Genomic DNA, 19,103 nt, shown 5'->3' with positions numbered 1-19,103 from the left:
ATTATATACTGCAGTATCTAATAATAATATTCATTCAGCTGTCACCACATTATTTTCAGCACAGAATGAGGTTGGGTAAGGAGGGACTACAAAATTGTTAATTTTCAACTGTGCAAAAGTCTACTGATGACAAATGGTTAAATATATACTGTGTGTGTCTGTGTTTGTGAATATACAGTCAGGTCCATAAATATTGGGACATCGACACAATTCTCATATTTTAGGCTCTATATGCCACCACAATGGATTTGAAATGAAACAAACAAGATGTGCTTTAACTGCAGACTTTCAGCTTTAATTTGAGGGAATTTACATCCAAATCAGGTGAACGGTGTAGGAATTACAATGGTTTCTATATGTGCCTCCCACTTTTTAAGGGACCAAAAGTAATGGGACAAATTAAACAATACCTACATCAAACTTTCACTTTTTAATACTTTGTTGCAAATCCTTTGCAGTCAATTACAGCCTGAAGTCTGGAAGGCATAGACATCACCAAACGCTGGGTTTCATCACTGGTGATGCTCTGCCAGGCCTCTATTGCAAACATCTCCAGTTCCTGCTTGTTCTTGGGGCATTTTCCCTTCAGTTTTGTCTTCATCAAGTGAAATGCATGCTCAATCGGATTCAGGTCAGGTGATTGACTTGGCCATTGCATAACATTCCACTTGTCGGCCTTAAAAAACTCTTTGGTTGCTTTTGCAGTATGCTTCGGGTCATTGTCCATCTGCACTGTGAAGCGCCATCCAATGAGTTTGGAAGCATTTGACTGAATATGAGCAGATAATATTGGCCGAAACACTTCAGAATTCATCCTGCTGCTTTTGTCAGCAGTCACATCCTCAATAAACACAAGGCAACCAGTTCCATTGGCAGCCATACATGCCCACGCCATGACACTACCACCACCATCACTGATGAGGTGGTATGTTTTGGATCATGAGCAGTTCCTTTCCTTCTCCATACTCTTCTCTTCTCATCACTCTGGTGCAGGTTGATCTCTGTCTCATCTGTCCAAAGGATGTTGTTCCAGAACTGTAATGGCTTTTTTAGATGTTGTTTGCCAAACTCTAATCTGGTCTTCCTGTTTTTGTGGCTCACAAATGGTTTACATCTTGTGGTGAACCCTCTATATTCACTCTTGTGAAGTCTTCTCATTGATTGTTGACTTTGAAACATATACACCTACCTCCTGGAGAGTGTTCTTGATTTGGCCAACTGTTGTGAAGGGGTTTTTCTTCACCAGGGAAACAATTCTTCTGTCATTCACCACAGTTGTTTTCTGTGGTCTTGCGGGTCTTTTGGTGTTGCTGAGCTCTCCGGTGCGTTGTTTATTTTAAGAATGTTCCAAACAGTTGATTTGGCCACACCTAATGTTTTTGCTATCTCTCTGATGGTTTTGGTTTGATTTTTCAGCCTAATGATGGCTTGCTTCACTGATAGTGACATCTCTTTGGATCTCATATTGAGAGTCGACAGCATCAGATTCCAAATGCAAATGTCACACCTAGAATCAACTCCAGAGCTTTTACCTGCTTAATTGATGATGAAAAAATGAGGGAATAGCCCACACATGTCCATGAAATAGGTTTTGAGTCGATTGTCCCATTACTTTTGGTCCCTTAAAAGGTGTGAGGCACATATAGAAACAGTTGTAATTCCTACACCGTTCACCTGATTTGGATGTAAATACCCTCAAATTAAATCTGAAAGTCTGCAGTTAAAGCAAATCTTGTTTGTTTAATTTCAAATCCATTGTGGTGGTGTATAGAGCCTAAAATATGAGAAATGTGAGAAATGTGTCGATGTATATATATAGCTGACATGTCTGGTGCCCACAGAGTGAACACCCAGCTACTGGCTTATACAAGAATGGTTGCCTAGCTGTCGTGCTAGAACCCTTGAAGTAAAGCAGCAGTAGTAACATATGGCCGGTTGGTACAGGGTTTCCCCCTCAAAAAAGTGTGCCACTTCCAAGAGGCTACCATCTTTTCTGAACCTCCTGGTCTTTGGTGTTGGGTTAATTAACTAACTAGATTGGGATATCAAGAGCAGCAAATTGTCACCCCAGTGATTCCAGTATAATGGTCAGGGGTCTCTAAAACACCACTAATCTAAAACAAATATACACAACTATAAAAAACTCTAATTAATTACATGGCTCCCCAAAACCCTTGTTCAACTTATTATTACATACAAAATATATTTCTTTATGCACAATAATCCTCATAGACCACATAAAAATACACAGCAAAGCCCCCAAAAATCACCATACAGAACCACTCACACTCTATGGCTGTTTGACGTGAAACGGATGTAATTTGGAGTCCCAGGGACTTTCCTTTTTCAGCCAGCCAGTTAGTATAGTGCTGGACAGCCAATGCCAAGCAGCATACCTAAGCATCATATTGGTATAAAGCACCATTTTAGGGGTTCCATTTGGACTATGATGCATCAAGAAAAGATTTTTATGTTTACAAAAGTAATTTTGGGAGGCCTTAATTAAATTAAGATTAGTTTTAAAATTGCGAGTGTCTTTTATTTTATGTTTTTGATCTTAATGGACAGGTATCCCATGAATTTCGTTATACTATAACTATTAGGCTTGCAAACTTATCATTCCTGGTGTCTCAATCTTCTTAATTACATTAACTCCACAGCCTATTCGGGATGGAAAGATACCCAGCACTATTCAGCACAATGTTGGAAGCCGCTGCCATTGAAAGCATGCTGTTTTTGTGCAGGCAGAACTGAATTGGGATCCTATTCTCACATCATTCCCTCCTTGAGATTGGATTTAATTGAAGAAGGGAGATCAGGAGCTGAAGGTAAGTGTGTTGCTCTCTCCAAGCATAAAGGCACCAGCAGAAGATTCAGAAGCAAGAAATGCATAGAGTGGTTTCAGGTTTGAACACTTGTGATGAATCAAATGGCACCAGAAATACCCAAATTATATGTGTCACTTCCAATTTCATTCTGAATATAACAAAACCAGATTCTCAACAGGCCATGATCAAATTACATTGCACTTATGGCAGCCAACCGATCGAGTAGTGAAACTATTCATAGTGTAGTCAATGTTCTGGCGTTAGGATCTAGAGTATGAAAGTTTCTTTGACACCAATCATTTAATTATCAATTAAAAAATACAAGTGGCATTGACTGCCACTAGTTTTTGACTGTTATGTAACTATTTAAGTTATGCAGATCTCTTCAAGAATTTTCAATGTAGACAGGTCACAACATGGTCCTAATGTTGTTCCTTCACAGCTCTATGCAAGCAACAGTTTGAAGGTCTTGAAAGGTGGAAGAAGGGAAATCTTTTCAAAAAAGGTGATCAATAAGGATTTGTGCACTATTTCTCTGTACTATTAATACCTTCTTTTCATTTAACCCACCACTTATTTTCTATTTATATTAATTTTGTAATACTTTATTTAGTTATATTATTTTATATTTTACATTTATTAAATTTAGCATTATACTGATAGCGGTATACTTCACGTTTGAAAGAGCCTTTCATTACAACCTTTTTTAAGAAGATAATAAAAATTGAATAGTAAGCATGATCTGCATCTGCAGGTAGACATGTTTTAGCACGATTAATTTAATAATAAATTAACATAAAAGCCTATTGGAGCAGCATGTGTCATGTAAACTGTCCGTAAAAGAAAAATTACTGGCACTTCTGTTTACACAGTGTAAAAATAGCTTAATAATACAAAATAAAGGATTTATAAATTATAGTTAATTGCTGTCAGCCAAATAGAAGCTCCCCGGAGTGGTGACACCTTTATTAACGGCCCTCTTGGGTTCACAGATGATGTGATCCATGGATTTTCTTTACTAACTTTCAGATACTAGCCTGGACAGTGACATCCCAGATATTATAGTGGTAGGCTTGGGTAACCTATAAGTATTCAGCTGTTGTCACACTGCAAGTCACAGAAACTGTATCCTGGAACTTACAGTTTCACAACAGCAAAAAAAAAATTTTCAATAAACGTTAACATATACCAAAATACTTGCTGCACCTTGTTCTAATAAGTATAGTAAACCAAAACCTTTGTTCTGAATATTCATCTGATTAATATGCTGCCTATTCTGATTGAAACCTCTGATCCTCTCTTGATGCAAACTAGTCCAATTGTGGGAGGAACTCCACCCCTTAAAAAAAATTTCATATTTATTATTTTGATTTGGCATAGTCCAGGGTAACAATAAAAATTAAGGTAAAAATATTATATAAAAGTTGCTGCTTCATTGGAAAATGGTTCCCAATTGTTTGGCTGCTACCTTTGGGAGTCCTACTTGTTTCTATCGCCATCATCATTTCAGGTTGACTTAGAAGAGCCCCTGCAATGTGCCCACTTGGGATCAGCCTGGAGTCTAATCAATTAGGGATCACCCCATATTCTAGATCACCACAAACTCTTCTCCGCCAGCATGAGTTACCGTATGGATATCTGTGGATTTCTATTAATTATGGTAAAAAAAATGTATCTCCATAGTAATAATAGAGCATTGAAGACCCTTTACATATTTCAGGGCTGGAGTTTGTTGAATTTAAGAGTGAATTTAAAAGTTTTTATAATTCTCATCTGTTAAAAATAACCAGCCCCGTATATGCTAGCCCTTGGTTTGATTAATATGATTAAAGGAAAACTAATGTTTGAGAACGCAATATCAAGGTTATATAAATACCCCATATTGTGGCCTCATTAATATACATGGCACCCACAGATAGCAGAGTCACTAGAATTGTATGTGCTTGGGTTGACTTGACTTTATAAGAGTACCATGTTCTTTTTTCTCCACATTATGGGCCTGATTCATTAAGAAAAGTAAGTTTGCACCTTGGCAAAACCATGTTGCATTGCAGGGGGATGCAAATTTAAAATGTGATGGCAGATTTATATTTGGGGTAGGGCATGTTTTAGATCAACTTCAAAATTCAGTGTACAAATAAGCTATCAAGTATTTGTGTGCTACATGAAAAAATTAGCCAGTATTTAATTTATGTGCAAAATAAAAAACTAATTTGCACCCCTTGCATTGCAACTTGGTTTTGTCCAGGAGAAAACGTAGTACATTGACTAATAAAAGGCATCTACTAAAGGTAACCCGGGTTTGGTTACCATGGTTATTAGCAAAAAAAGTCCTGTAGGAACCTCATGCAATGTGTTTCTGTGAAGAAAACCAGGTATTACGGTACAGAAACAATGCTCATTGAACGAAGACTATTACCTGAAACACACACGAAAACCAATAGAACATCATACTAATTGAATCTCCACCCATGAGGCTGGTGCTCACAAAATATTGTTTAGTTTTAGTTTAGAGACATGACAAATTGTTCCCTTTGCATGTATTAAAAGTTTGGGGTTTTATTCTTTACTCCTTTTACCAAGATAAAGAACTGTGAGAGTGGATGGCATTGCCTAGGTTTCTAGTTCAGGGACTTTTCATTTATATTTATGTAAAGCCCCTTTATGGCACATACCCAGTGATTGAATGTGTGGCCCAATACTATGATCCAGAGGAGACACCAGGAACAGTTGCTTAGTAGCATAAGCCAGGTAGGAGCTGTAGGAAGAGTGTAACAGCCAGGGACCCGTGACAGAGGGGAAGAGGTTCCAGGATCCCCAGGCAAATTTGGGAGGAGGCCCATGTTCTGCTGCCTCAATGGGCAAAAGAACATCATAACTGAGAGAATATTAGTGACAGGGGACAGATTTGAGGGAGAAATTACCTCAGAGCGCGGCTGCATATAAAGAGGGGAAAGAATCCCCAAGCTCAGAGAGCCACAAGAAGGGGAAGGAGTCCCCATAATAATAGTGGTGAGCCATGAGAGAAAAAAGGGAGGAACCCAATAAAGAAGGGGGGTCATTGCCAGAGCAGGGTGGAGCCAATCAATAGAGGCATCATTGAGGATCTGCCACATAGAGTCTCCTGGCCTGATTCATTAAGGAACACAAAACAAACATATTGTGCATTTGTTTTAAAAACGCATGCAAATCGGTCATGTGCATGTCCATATTCAACAAGGTGTGGTTGTAAAGATATGTCTCTTGTTGAATATGGATCTAGGTGTGCTCTGCTCTAACAGACAATACACTGCAGGGTATGTCCAATACATATGTGAAACATAAAGTAACATAGAGCTTGCAGAAAAAAAATATATATTAATGTCACCTGTTAATAATATAGTCATTAATGGCATGACATTAAAAAAAAAGATTTTTAACCTATTATAAACATTTCTTAGAATGTTATAAATATCTGCTGTACATAAATGCATTTTTTACAGTTGCTTCTGATTGCAAACACATTGTCTGTCATGAATCACTAGTAATCGGCACTTACACCTGACCTTTAACTGATGCAAGTGATATGACAAATAAACATTTATCTTAGTCATTGTCAAAACTTGAATTGCATGCTGCTGCATGTGTACAAGTTTGCATGGCCTTAGTGTACATTGACTATGTGCATATACCCAATCCCCTCCCTTGTGCCACCTCTGAAATAGTAGGTTGCAGTAAGGGTCCTTTGCCTTTGAAGATCAATTGGCTGCTGCGGTGTTTACTGGTGTTTGGTCCAGTCCTGGGCATGCGCAGAGCGATTTTACAGAAAATATGGCTCTGCATTTACATTCCCTAATCAATCAGGACCTCCATGTCTAAAGAGAGGAGAACATATCAAGACACCTCATGGAGAGGGTTGCTGCAGTGTTTAATGTAACACAAAGGGGCAGAGAGGACGGTATAGCCCAAGGGTTGTGTGAAAAACCTGCCTGCAAAAGGACACTAGTGAGTATGTCATATATACCAAACAAGGCTAAGAGTGCACAAGATGGAGAGGATGTCAGACCTGGGCAAATTTCTATGAGTGTGAGAATCTCAGGAGGGGAGAGAGAGCACAGTAAGCATGTGTTATAGCTCAAGGGATAAGACCACTGCAGAGGAGGGTTGATTAACGATGCTTGAATGAAAAAGGCGATATACATATTTAATTTAGTGTTATTTGCAATTCAGGTGTCATTCTGGAGTGAAGAGGCGTGTAAATAAAAAGTTTGTTTTGCAAAAAAGAGTCTGGTGCTCAACTTAATGAGATATCTGTTTGCACTGCCAGCCAAGTAATCACATCTGTGTCCCAACACCTTTAAATAGACTTTATTGAAAAACCTGCATACCAGGGGACCCTCTGGTCATCTATATGCACACCCAGGAGCTAGCCTTGGCTAGAGAAGGTGGTGCAATGCCCAACCATTGTCGCTTAACAATACAAACAGTGATAGAGTGTTGCATTAAATATGGCTTAAGTGTGAAATGTTAGCTTTTAAATAATGCTTTTTTTAAAGCTATATTTTTTTACACTTTTTTACTTTTTTACGATTTTCTTGGACAATTGTCCCTTTTGCTAGTCTATTAAAAATGCTCATCATATGTCAATTGACATCTCCATAACACACCTGACAATGAGATGATTGTGAGTCAAAGTAACAGTGTATTTATAGTAGAATGAACAAATGTTTCACTACTGAACATAATAAAGGATAAAGGGACACCTCTGTTTCCTTGGTCTCACACTCCTTCCTGACGTCCTTTATGTCGAAAATTTGGGGATCTTATCCAGCTGTATTCATCCAAAGAAATATATAAACAATTGTTATATCAAAATACCATAAATCAAATCCTCATTCGATCAGTATAGAATTTCGAACCATATATTAATTGTCCATTTTGATTGAAGATTCAGTTATAAAATATAAATATCCAGTGAAATTTCTCTAATTTATGATTGGATAAAAAATATTAAAGTATTTAACAAAAATCTAAAAATACTAATATTAATGCAAATTGCAATCCCTAAACAAGATCAGCGGTAATTAATTGTAAACGGCAAACACAAAGTACAAACGTACAATGCCTCAAATTTGAAAACATAAAATTGAGGTTCATTGACCCACCGGTAACACGTTCATCACCATCGAACCGGTGACATTTTTTTAGCATATTTACACAGCAGTATTCAATGCAGAGTCCTTTCCATTAACCAATATATAATGAAGGGCACATTCTAATTTAATCACATACCAGTTTTCAGTGATGCCAGTGGATCCCTAGATCTGATTTCAGTGGGTAGCTGGTAACTGAAGGTGTACATTTTTTTTGTGCTTAACCTTCCAAGACATGGATTTTAAGGGAATTGCACAACTGACCTAGTCACAGTCATAGACTGTGGCCTGGTAGTGTTTCACTTTAAGTCACAATTAACTGAAAATATTGAAAGACTCTTATTATGATAAATATGATATGATATTATGGAACATTTTCTGTTGGTTTAGGCCTATCACTAGAGAAGTATTATAGCTAAGTTTATTATTTTATTTTATTTGAGTTTATGTTTTGCATCTCACAAACCAACAGATGTCATGTAGTGATATATTACTCATTCTATTCAAATGTACATTATAGTGAAAGAATGTTTATTAGGGGGTTGAGTTTGGTTAGCTTTATTTTCTAAAAAATGTATTTTACTTGTATAGATTGGTTATATTTTCTTTTAAATCTGGGTTGGTGAATCTCAAAGTTCTAAATGTTTAGAATAAATTGAATACTGAGCACAAATGTTCTTTTTCTATATAGCAAGCCAATACAATTAACATTACTTCTGAAAGAATGAATGGACTGTTAATGGTGTGCCTATTACACTTTCTTCCAAGAAGGCAGATTAATCTCAAGTGTAGCTTCATTATTTTGCTGGTTTTATTCATGCTTATATGTGTGGTGAATGTTAATGAGAAAAATCTTGAATCAAAGACAGAAGCTGATTAAAAAGTACTTTTAAATTAGATGCAATTACTATGAGGTGTTTTCATCAGGTTCATGTTTGATTACCTAACCAAACAAAAGGGCAGCAGTTGTAAAGTATTTTCTGAAAATTATAAATGGATATAATTTTTGGAATTAATAAATAAAAATTACTAAGTCATTATATTTTTTGATTGCTGACTACAACAAAAATATTAAGAAATGAAATGAACCTGCCTTTAATCTATCTATCTATCTATCTATCTATCTATCTATCTATCTATCTATCTATCTATCTATCTATCTATTTATCTATCTATCTATCTTGCTATCTATCTATCTATCTTTCCAATTTTTGTTTTGTTTTTGGAAATGTTAAACCTCTAGTAAAATTAGATAAACCACATAAATGATCTCATTTTGTTTTGAGTCCCTCCATGTGAAATATTTATTTTTACTTAGTAACATGAAACATTAGATTGCAATATTCGGCACTATGGCACTACATAAAGTGCCTTTAATTTCAGTATGACTAATAATCATTCACACCAGCAAAATATATAATAAGTATTGTCATATCAGCTTGCTATCCAGTTCAAAATTGCTATCCTGCTGCTCTTACACATTATTGGAATGCCAATGCGCCATAATAATATACAAAGTGCTACTGCAGGGATAATTTTTCTCCTAAAAACTGTCCTAACTGGTGTGCATTCATACTTGTAAGTGTAAAAGATTACATTAAAACACAGAAAGAAACTGACAATAATAAGTCTGTAGAAAGGGAGAAGGAGTGAAACATTATGTTATATATAAGATAAAGTAAAAACATTTATGAAGTTCTTACCGGGATAAAGCTCTACTCCCTGCTGATTGTGGACTTTGTAATAGTAATATCATACTCCAGCCAGAGATGCTGCTGTACCTGGGATTTCTGCTTTTCCAGCGAGGAGGCACTTGATTAATCTTGCTACATTCCCCAGCAGCTAATAAGCTGCACTTGACTGGCCTTTAAATATCTGTTTCTCCTTTAAATAAGGGCCAGATACAATCAGCATTTGAAGTTTGAAGTGGAAATTTATAAGTGGGGGTATGGAAATCTAGACGTGCTTCATACTGGCACACTTTGATATAGATATATAGATAGATATATATATATATATATATATATATATATATATATATATATATAAAATGACCAGGGCTGCCAAGGGCGCTGGTACAACAACTTTATGGGCCCCCCTTATAGTTGGGTGTCATATAATTTGGGGCATGGATAGCAGGTGAAAAGTGCTAGACCACCCTCCTACACAAAAAAAAACTTAATTGTTGTGTACACCATTGACACAAGGGTGCAGTGCCCACTTGCCGGAGCATGACATATGTCCCAGCACTTATGACTTTCAGGACCTCTAACACCATAGTGTAGTGTATAAAGAATGCAGTGTGTACATAAAGAGTTCACAGTCTTGGCCTGACCCTTAAATTGGGCAGAACAGTCACCAAAAAATGTGATTGTCCCACTAGAATCACAACATTTCAGAGACTGTCCTGCACTCTCCTACCTGCTCGTGTCACTTTCACCACCTGTGGCTGCTGGTTTCTTTAGTTGTGGCTTGTCTGGATCCTGGAGCATTAAATTAATAGTATTTACATTTCATAAATATACCTATTTACCGCAACCATCACTGCCATTAAATAATTCATAGTCACATTTAATAAAGAGACCCCATTCTCCCCAAACTCACCCCCCACATTCAAAAGACCCCAAACCACCCCATCTTAAATTAATAGTCCCCACTATTAAATTGCCCCACCATCACCCCACAAACAAAATTGCACCCATTTATTAGCCACTACCTACCTCACACACACTACTTTGCCACAAGCTCCCTGTTCCATTACACACACATTACTGTGCCCCTTTATCATCACCATGCTGTGCCTCCTTATGATCACACCGTGCCCCTTCAGCACAACCACGCTGTGCCCCCTTATGATCACACTGCACCCTCCATGCTGCTTTTCCCCTTTCACCTGGCCCCCCTTCATCACACTGTGCCTCTCACCCCCCTTCTTCATCACACTGTGCCTCTCTCTCCCCCCTCTTCATCACACTGTGCCTCTCTCTCCCACCCATTTTCCTCATACTGTGTCTCTCTCTCCCTCCTCTTAATCACACTGTGCCTCTCTCTCCCACCCATTTTCCTCATACTGTGTCTCTCTCTCCCCCTTCTTCATAACACTGTGCTTCTCCCTCCCCCTTCTTCATCACACTGTGCCTCTCACTCCCATCCATTTTTCTCACACTGTGTCTCTCTCTCTCCCCCTTCTTCATAACACTGTGCTTCTCTCTCCCCCCCTTCTTCATCACACTGTGCCCCCCCTTTCTTCATCGCACTGTGCCTCTCCCCCCTTCTTCATTACACTGTGCCTTTCTCCGCCTCTTTCTTCATCACACTGTGCCTCTTCCCCCATTCCTCATTGCACTTTGCCTCTCTCTCCTCCTTCTTCATCACACTGTGTCTTTCTCCCCCCTTCTCCATCACACTGTGCCTCCCCCATTTCTTCATCCTACTGTGCCTCTCTCCCTCCCTTCTTCATCATACTTTACCTCTCTCTCCTCCCCTTCTTCATCACACTGTGCCTCTCTCTCCCCAACTTTCTTCATCACACTGTGTCTCTCTCTCCTTCCTTCTTCATCACACTGTGCTTCTCTCTCCCCCTTTTTCTTCATCACACTATGCCTCTCTCCCCCTTCTTCAACACACTGTGCCTCTCCCCCCTTATTCATTACACTGTGCCTCTTTCCCCCCTTTTTCATCACACTGTGCCTCTCCCCTCTTTCTTTATCACACAGTGCCTCTCCCCCCATTTCTTCATCACACTGTGCCTCTCTACCCCCTGTCTCTCTGCTTTCCTCCCCTTGCCTCCCTTCCTTTACTTACCTTTCTATTAGTTTCTTTCATTTCTTTTCTTTTCTTCTGTCTTCTTGCTTCTTGCTGAGTCAGCTCTGCTTTGCTCCTCACTGAATGTCGAGCATGACTTGATGAAGTCATGCCCGACATTCAGTGTGAACGGAGCAGGGAAAAGGGACGCCAGCGCAGTGATCATGTGAGTATGTTTTCTTTTTCAGCTACCCTGCCCCCCTTCCCCCACCAACGAATGGAGACAGAAGCAAAGAAAATACAGGGTTAAAAAAAAAGTTTAAAATTTTTTGGGCATTGAGGGCATGGCATGTCCGGGCTTGGGTAAATAGTAACGCCCCCCCCATCCCTCTCGGCAGCCCTGCCAATGACTCATAAAGACCTGAAAGCACTTTGGTAAACATTCTGCACTACATAATAATTTCTCTTGTAAATTACTGGTACATTGTATTTATAAAAGGTCTTTCATGAAGGGAGAGTGTCACAGTGTTCTATTTGCTAGTTGCTATTTATTTTTGCAATCTTTTGCATGGCAAGTAATGAGGGGAGGATCACAATTTTATTCACATACTGCAGTATCTGCTGTCTACAAGAGGTCATACACTCCATGAAATATAATATGCAATAAACTGTATGAAACTATGAAACCATCAAAATCCAAAGACAAGGGCATCACTATTTTACTGGAAAATATAATTTTTATACTTTTTTTTACAGATATTATATAAATCATTTGTCTACATTATTTGGAATTCTAATCATGAGTGTTGCTTGCAGGGCCGGACCGGGACTAAAAATCAGCCCTGGCATTTAAAGTGCACAGGCCCACCTTTCGTCACTAGGACATCGTCAGTCCTATTGACAAAACGCGTAGGGTTCCAATGAGAGTCGAGATTGGTTGCCGGGACAACCGAACCCGGAAGTGACACGGAGTCTGACTGCGATACCTCTCACGAGCAGGAATATGCCTGCGTGACAAAGAAACCCTTATGTGCACTGAACTTTTCACTTAAATGTAAGTGAATTTTATCTTGTCACTATTAAAACATTTTATTGGACGATTACACTATTGGGGAATCGGTATTTGTCTTTTCTGTCTTCCAACTGCATATGAGTTACCCGGTGGAATTCGCATACATAAAGAGAACTCGTTTGGTGACTACTGCGGATCCCATTGAGATGATGTTGTGCTACTGAACTTTGGGACCTATAGCACAGAATATTGTGATTATGAACTTTCCAAACATTTGTTTTTATCAATGATGGCATATGCATGCTCAGGTATTGTTTGATACTTAGATTCCCGCTGACTCCATAATCCCTCCCTTTTTTGCGCCTTATCCCGATTTTCTGGCATATTATACGTATTTGTGGAAAGTTATAGGTATTTCCAAGGGTTTTTAGGCTGCATTCCCCATCCTTTCCTCGACCTTATAGGAGCGCAGGAGGGACTCTCTATTTATCTATTGGAACAGCTATAAATTAAATAGCATTAAAGTTTTATAAATAAAGCCATTTTTCACAACCAACCCCGGTAATTAATAATTCATATTCACATTTAATAAATAGCCCTCCTCCCCAAAATCATCCCCATATTCAATTGATAGCCCTAAACCACCCCAGCATAAAATTAAAGGTTCCTTCACATCGCCTTAAATAATTAGGCCCCACCTACACTCCACCATTAAATAGCCTACCTCCCACACTATATTAAGATCCTCCCTTCCCTCACATATTATATTAAAATACTGCGCACACACACATGCACACTATCTTAAAATATTGCACGCATGATATATTAAAATACTGCGCATGTGCACACACACGCACACTATAGCAACATGGGGCCACACACACACACAGTATAGCAACATGAGGCAACACACACATACACTATACAAACATGGGGCCACACACAAACACTGTAGCAACATGGCGCCACACATTACACTATAGCAACATGGGGCCACACACACACACACACACACACACACACTAAAGCAACATGGACACACAGACACACAGACACACACTTACCTTGTTACATCCGATCCAGCCATCCGCATGTCCGCCAGAGCAGCAGCATCTCCTTTCGTCGCGCTGCTCAGCGAACAGAGAGTCAGTGATGTACCGCCAATGCAAGTAATCACATGGGAAGACACCTGTCACGTGGTGCCGTCCCTTGTGACTACTTGCATAGGTGGCACGTCACTGAGTCTCTGTCCGCCGAGCAGGGAGGTGCTGCTGCTCGGGCGGGCATGCTGACCAGCCCATCTAGCCATTGGCCATTCTGGTATTTGCCAGAAGTGCCAGATGGCCAGTCCGGCCCTGGTTGCTTGCCATGATAATTTCAATTACATTAATGACAAATTAGTAGCTTGCTATGATCTATTGGCTGCTATGATAAATTTGCCAGTGTTTATTCCTGTCCAATCAGGAGGCAGTTAAATGTCTTAGTAATTTACCTTGGATGGGGAAAAGCGATTAAAGAGTATTTATCTTAGGTAACCAAGCATGACATGAGGCAAGTCTTCTCTTTCAAATTAAGGTGTTCTTATCATCAGCTCCAGGGTAAATTTTAAAATAAGTTACTATCTGGACCTTAAATCTTGCTCAATTGAGGTGTTCATAATTTCTCCTCAGTGCAATTAAAGAGTAATAAAATACAGTATGCTAGCCTCAACTTCATGTTGACTGATAAATATGAACATAAGTTGAAAAATTGGCACACATTTTAATCCTTTAAGCTTTAACTAATACTACAGTAATTCTAAAACTAAATTCCAGGACAAAACCTAACTTGAAACCTAAGCTCCAAATCTATCCCTAGCACTAAAGGGGAAAAATACCCCATATACATCAGAACTGACACCGATATCTTATGAAAACTCACTACACTGTAGTTTTGTGAAACAGTTACACATTAACCCTCTTGTATTGGGGTCAGAAAGTTTACTAAGGTCCTTAAGTAAAGATTCTCACACATGCTAAGATTTGGTTGTTTGGCACAGGCTACAACCACTTATCTATGGCCAAATTGGGGTTTTTCAGCTGTTCAGTGGGAGGGTGGACTAGATTACAAGTGTCCAACGTCTCCAGGTGTCCAATGACCATATACAAGTTGGAAAATCATTTTGAACTCACACACATGATTTCAAGCCAATGTAGAAAATTGTCAGTTTCAGCTATCGGTCTTGAGCCTATCTCTTGTAATATTGGTTCCTGACACACTATTCCCAATATGCAATCCTGAATTCTTGGTTTCTTGTTACCAGTATGCGATCCTAAATTCCTGTGAAATCATGAATTTCTGGCAACCTGTTCCCAGTATACAATCCTGAATGTTTAGCATTCTGTTTCCAGTGTATAATTGTGAGTTCCTGACACTCTGCTAGTCATGTGCAATCCAGAGTACCAAACATTCTGCTACTAGAGTGCAATCCCGAGTTCCCGAAACCTGCTATGAGAGTAGAATGCTTATATGACTCTCTAGCCTAAAGACTCCGAAACCATTGTAAATTCTTGTATGGTTTCAAGTTTAATAAATATTGAATTTTCTGAGAACCCTAAGCAAGAGGCTATATCAAACCCCAAGATTTTTGCAGGAGCTCAAGCAAAATTAATGAACTTTCTTCTTCAATGTGTACACAATGTCAGAGTTTTCTTCATGTTTAAAGGATGACACTCAGGAATGGGAGTGGAAGCACTTTTACGTAGGCAATGATTTTGAAATTTGCACCCCCTGTTCCTAGTCAGCTTGTTATCTTCAAAGGCATAAAACATATGCCTCCTAACAGGCATATCTATTCAGAATAGGCCCAATATTCAAAGGACACACCACATGTTTGTCTCAATGCCTTCTGTAAATCAGGAGCACTTTCACCCCATGATCTGCACCTTGTTAATAGCACATGATATTTTTTTTCTGCTTCTATTATATTATCTGGTGTGAAGTTTTAGTCCTCTTTCAATCTAAGTCCCAATAGTAAGTCATGTTCTTGTTATTTTAGCTTAATCTAACAATTTGTCATAGATACTGCAATATATTTCCAATAATGACATTTCATAATTTTACTCAGGCCCTTAAAATGAACACCTATAGGAATGTGAAAGGTAACTAAAAATTCATATAAGGATTTAAAACTGCAGAGATTTTGGACATTTACAATTAGCCTGCACAACCAAATTCAGCAGCATTTTCAAACAAGTAAAAAAAAAAAGGTTTCTGTGAAAGCGATGTTTTTGGTTACAATTAGAGCCAAATTTAAGACCTATGCTTTATTTGGGAATCCTTGCTCATTTAGTGGAAACCTCATGACTGTACCAGAATATTCAAATTATTGTTCCATCTAGTCAGTCAGTGATTTTTTGCAATAGCAATATTTTTGGTCTTTGTTTTATTTCACTTTTTCTGTTTAGGCAAGTTTGCTTAATATTATTAAGAATGACAGAACAATACATTGCTGGGTCACATAGCAAAATAAATGGTGTTCGGCGATGTGGATGATCCATCTGAATTCCCCACTCTGCCCTTTTAGGTATGTGCCCTGTTTAGATTTAATTGTGCAAGCTCTGAAATAATAGGGAGTGTGGACAATGGCAAAACCGCTTGTACCCACTATTAATGCTTGCACATTGCATTGTGTGCAGAGGGTAGGGCCCCTCTCACCTCTGGGCCCTGTGGCTAATGCATCCCAAGCAATGGTGGCAGTTTTGCCACTAATTATCACTAATATAACAAACAAAATGAAGAAATGGAAGATAGATGTGTTATCCATAATCCAGTGGGCAAAAAGGAATAAACAGATCATAGTAATTCTGTTATACCAAGTCAAAATCAATTGTAGGAATATGTGCATCTATTGCTATGTTGTCCTGAATTGGCAGCACTTTATAGTATGCTTACAACAGTCTGAGTGATGTTGATCAATAAATGCAACTACATGTACTAATACATGTGTAAACAGCAGTGAAATATACTCTTGTCTTAATAAACCTCTTACATCACTGGTCAACAAATATAATAGAGCTGTTTTTACTGTGAGCACTACACCAGTTTGCGTAGTGTATCTTGTGTGAAATTGCTCTGCAAATGACCAGAAAGAGGGTATATGCATATGCACACAAACATATTTGTGTGTGCAGCCACTTATATCAGCCAACACCTGGAAAGGCAGTGACCAAAGCTGTTTTACTTGTGGGTAGTCATGGACAGGCGAAATAGTGGATGACGGTCTAGTGAACCCCTTGAGATTAACTATTTGCAATTGCACAGCTACAGTTGATCAGTGCTTTCTTCATCCCAAAGAAATATATTATGGCTTTGTGTAAGTGATTAAGTAAAACTTTCTATTTATAAATGAAATTGCTTGTTTTTCCTTTGTGTTAAAGAGGTTTTTAAAGTTGTATTGAAGCCTAATAGCGAATGCATTTTTTGCACATAAAACAAAAAGATACAAACATAGGTGCAAGTGACACATAAGTTTTGGTGATGTGTGCCTGATGTAAATGGGGGGCAAATACTACTGGGGGAGACCTGCACATATCTATAAGAAGTGTACAGTTCAGCATATGGGCATTAATATGCTATTCACATCTGGCTTTTAGAGCATGAATTAAGCCCACTTTATGACCAACTCTGCATCATTCCCATTAACCGTTAACTACAGTGGCCACCGTATGACACTCCTCATCCATGCTATACAATGACCAAGTTAAAATCCTTTTTTTATGTGTATTCATTGTTGAACAATACTTACAAGTTCTCTATTGCATTCCACATTTACTTCATTAAATAAATCATTGTGATACACTGGTCCCAGAAACACAGCACAACACTGATGTGTGACAGGCTGACAGCTTTCTCTTCTCTCATAAAAAACATAAACAAAACTACCAAATTAAAATTTAATAAAAGGGTAATTAAGTAAAAAAAATAATTTTAATTGATTTGTAAAAAAAAAATATTTATTGTGTTATAAAGAATAATGCACATCCTATTATGAAATTATAGGGATAATAAAAGTCACCTTTGAGTTCAATGACCTATATTAAAGCGCTGATGCTTTTATATATCTTGGAAGTTCTACATGACTTGAAATACCCTCATAATACACAATACAGGTTGTATCCTTGCTTACGTGTTATTTTTTCCCCATAAAATGTCCTAACAATATAAACTTTTAATTTAATTTGTAGGAGAAATCATTGACACTTTCATGAACTTATTTGTTAGTCTGTTGATATGTTATTTTATTTTATTTACCAACTTTAGGATAAATGGTAAAGTGTGCCTAGAATTAACAGATCGTGAACCTCTGAAATGGCTGATTTAATGTTACATTTTTTTATGCATCATACATATTGTTTATGATACTTAGCATTTAGGCTGTTTAAAGCATTTTTACTGTATAGGCATTAAATTATTTTGAAGGAATATATTTTGTGTCAATGAAATACTTGTTTAAAACATTGCGATTTACGAAAAAGAATGTTTTGATATGAACAATTAACACAGTTTATTAAAAAATGCCTTCCAACAAACCAAGAAACAATTATGAGGATTGATATGATGGTTACACCTTTGTGACAAATTATTAAAAACTATCCATAAATCAGCGCTTCCCTCTTACCTGAGTGATCTGGAATAGAAGCTTTAAATAATTTTGTCCTATAGGGCTCCACATGTGTGTTCTGTGCCCATCCATCAAAATGAGCCCATGAGATTTAAAATGGAAGAAATCACAATGAGACATGGTATATAGCTTAAATGTTTTTATTATCAGTTCACAAATATAACATTATTAAGGCTTTTGAGAACTGTACTTCACAAATTGCAGGAATATAACAGTAATTTATAAATTAAACTCAAGTCAGTGAAAGTAGTCACAGTAATGCTAGGAACACACTGAAGAGTTTTCCGACCAATGTGTTATCAACAATGATTTTACCTACGACTGAAGTTCTTTTCGGTCGGTCAATTCATGCATACACACCGAACACGTTGTAAACGATTTTTGCAAGACCAAACATCCAGTCAGTGATTTCTGACAGGCATTATGGCGGCTCAAAAGATAGTGATTCCTTATACACTGAAACAATATATGGGCTTCCTGCAGAGATATGCCAAATAAATCTAAATAAAGGGCTGAACATCACCGGCAAAAAAATTCCACAAACTCAGATTCAGGAAAAGGAAACACGTCATCGTCATTCATTCTATAATCACAAAAAAGAAATGGTGATGCAGGAACTCCTAAATCAGATCAAGTATAAACATGGGAGGAAAAAAGGACAAAATTCCAAATCCAAAAAATGGTGGTCCAACTTAAAAAATAAAGAACAAAGGAGGCTTTTGTGA

Source organism: Mixophyes fleayi, chromosome 2 (assembly GCF_038048845.1).
Source record: "Mixophyes fleayi isolate aMixFle1 chromosome 2, aMixFle1.hap1, whole genome shotgun sequence".
Taxonomy (NCBI): Eukaryota; Metazoa; Chordata; class Amphibia; order Anura; family Limnodynastidae; genus Mixophyes; species Mixophyes fleayi.
Note: the sequence above shows the minus strand (reverse complement) of the source record.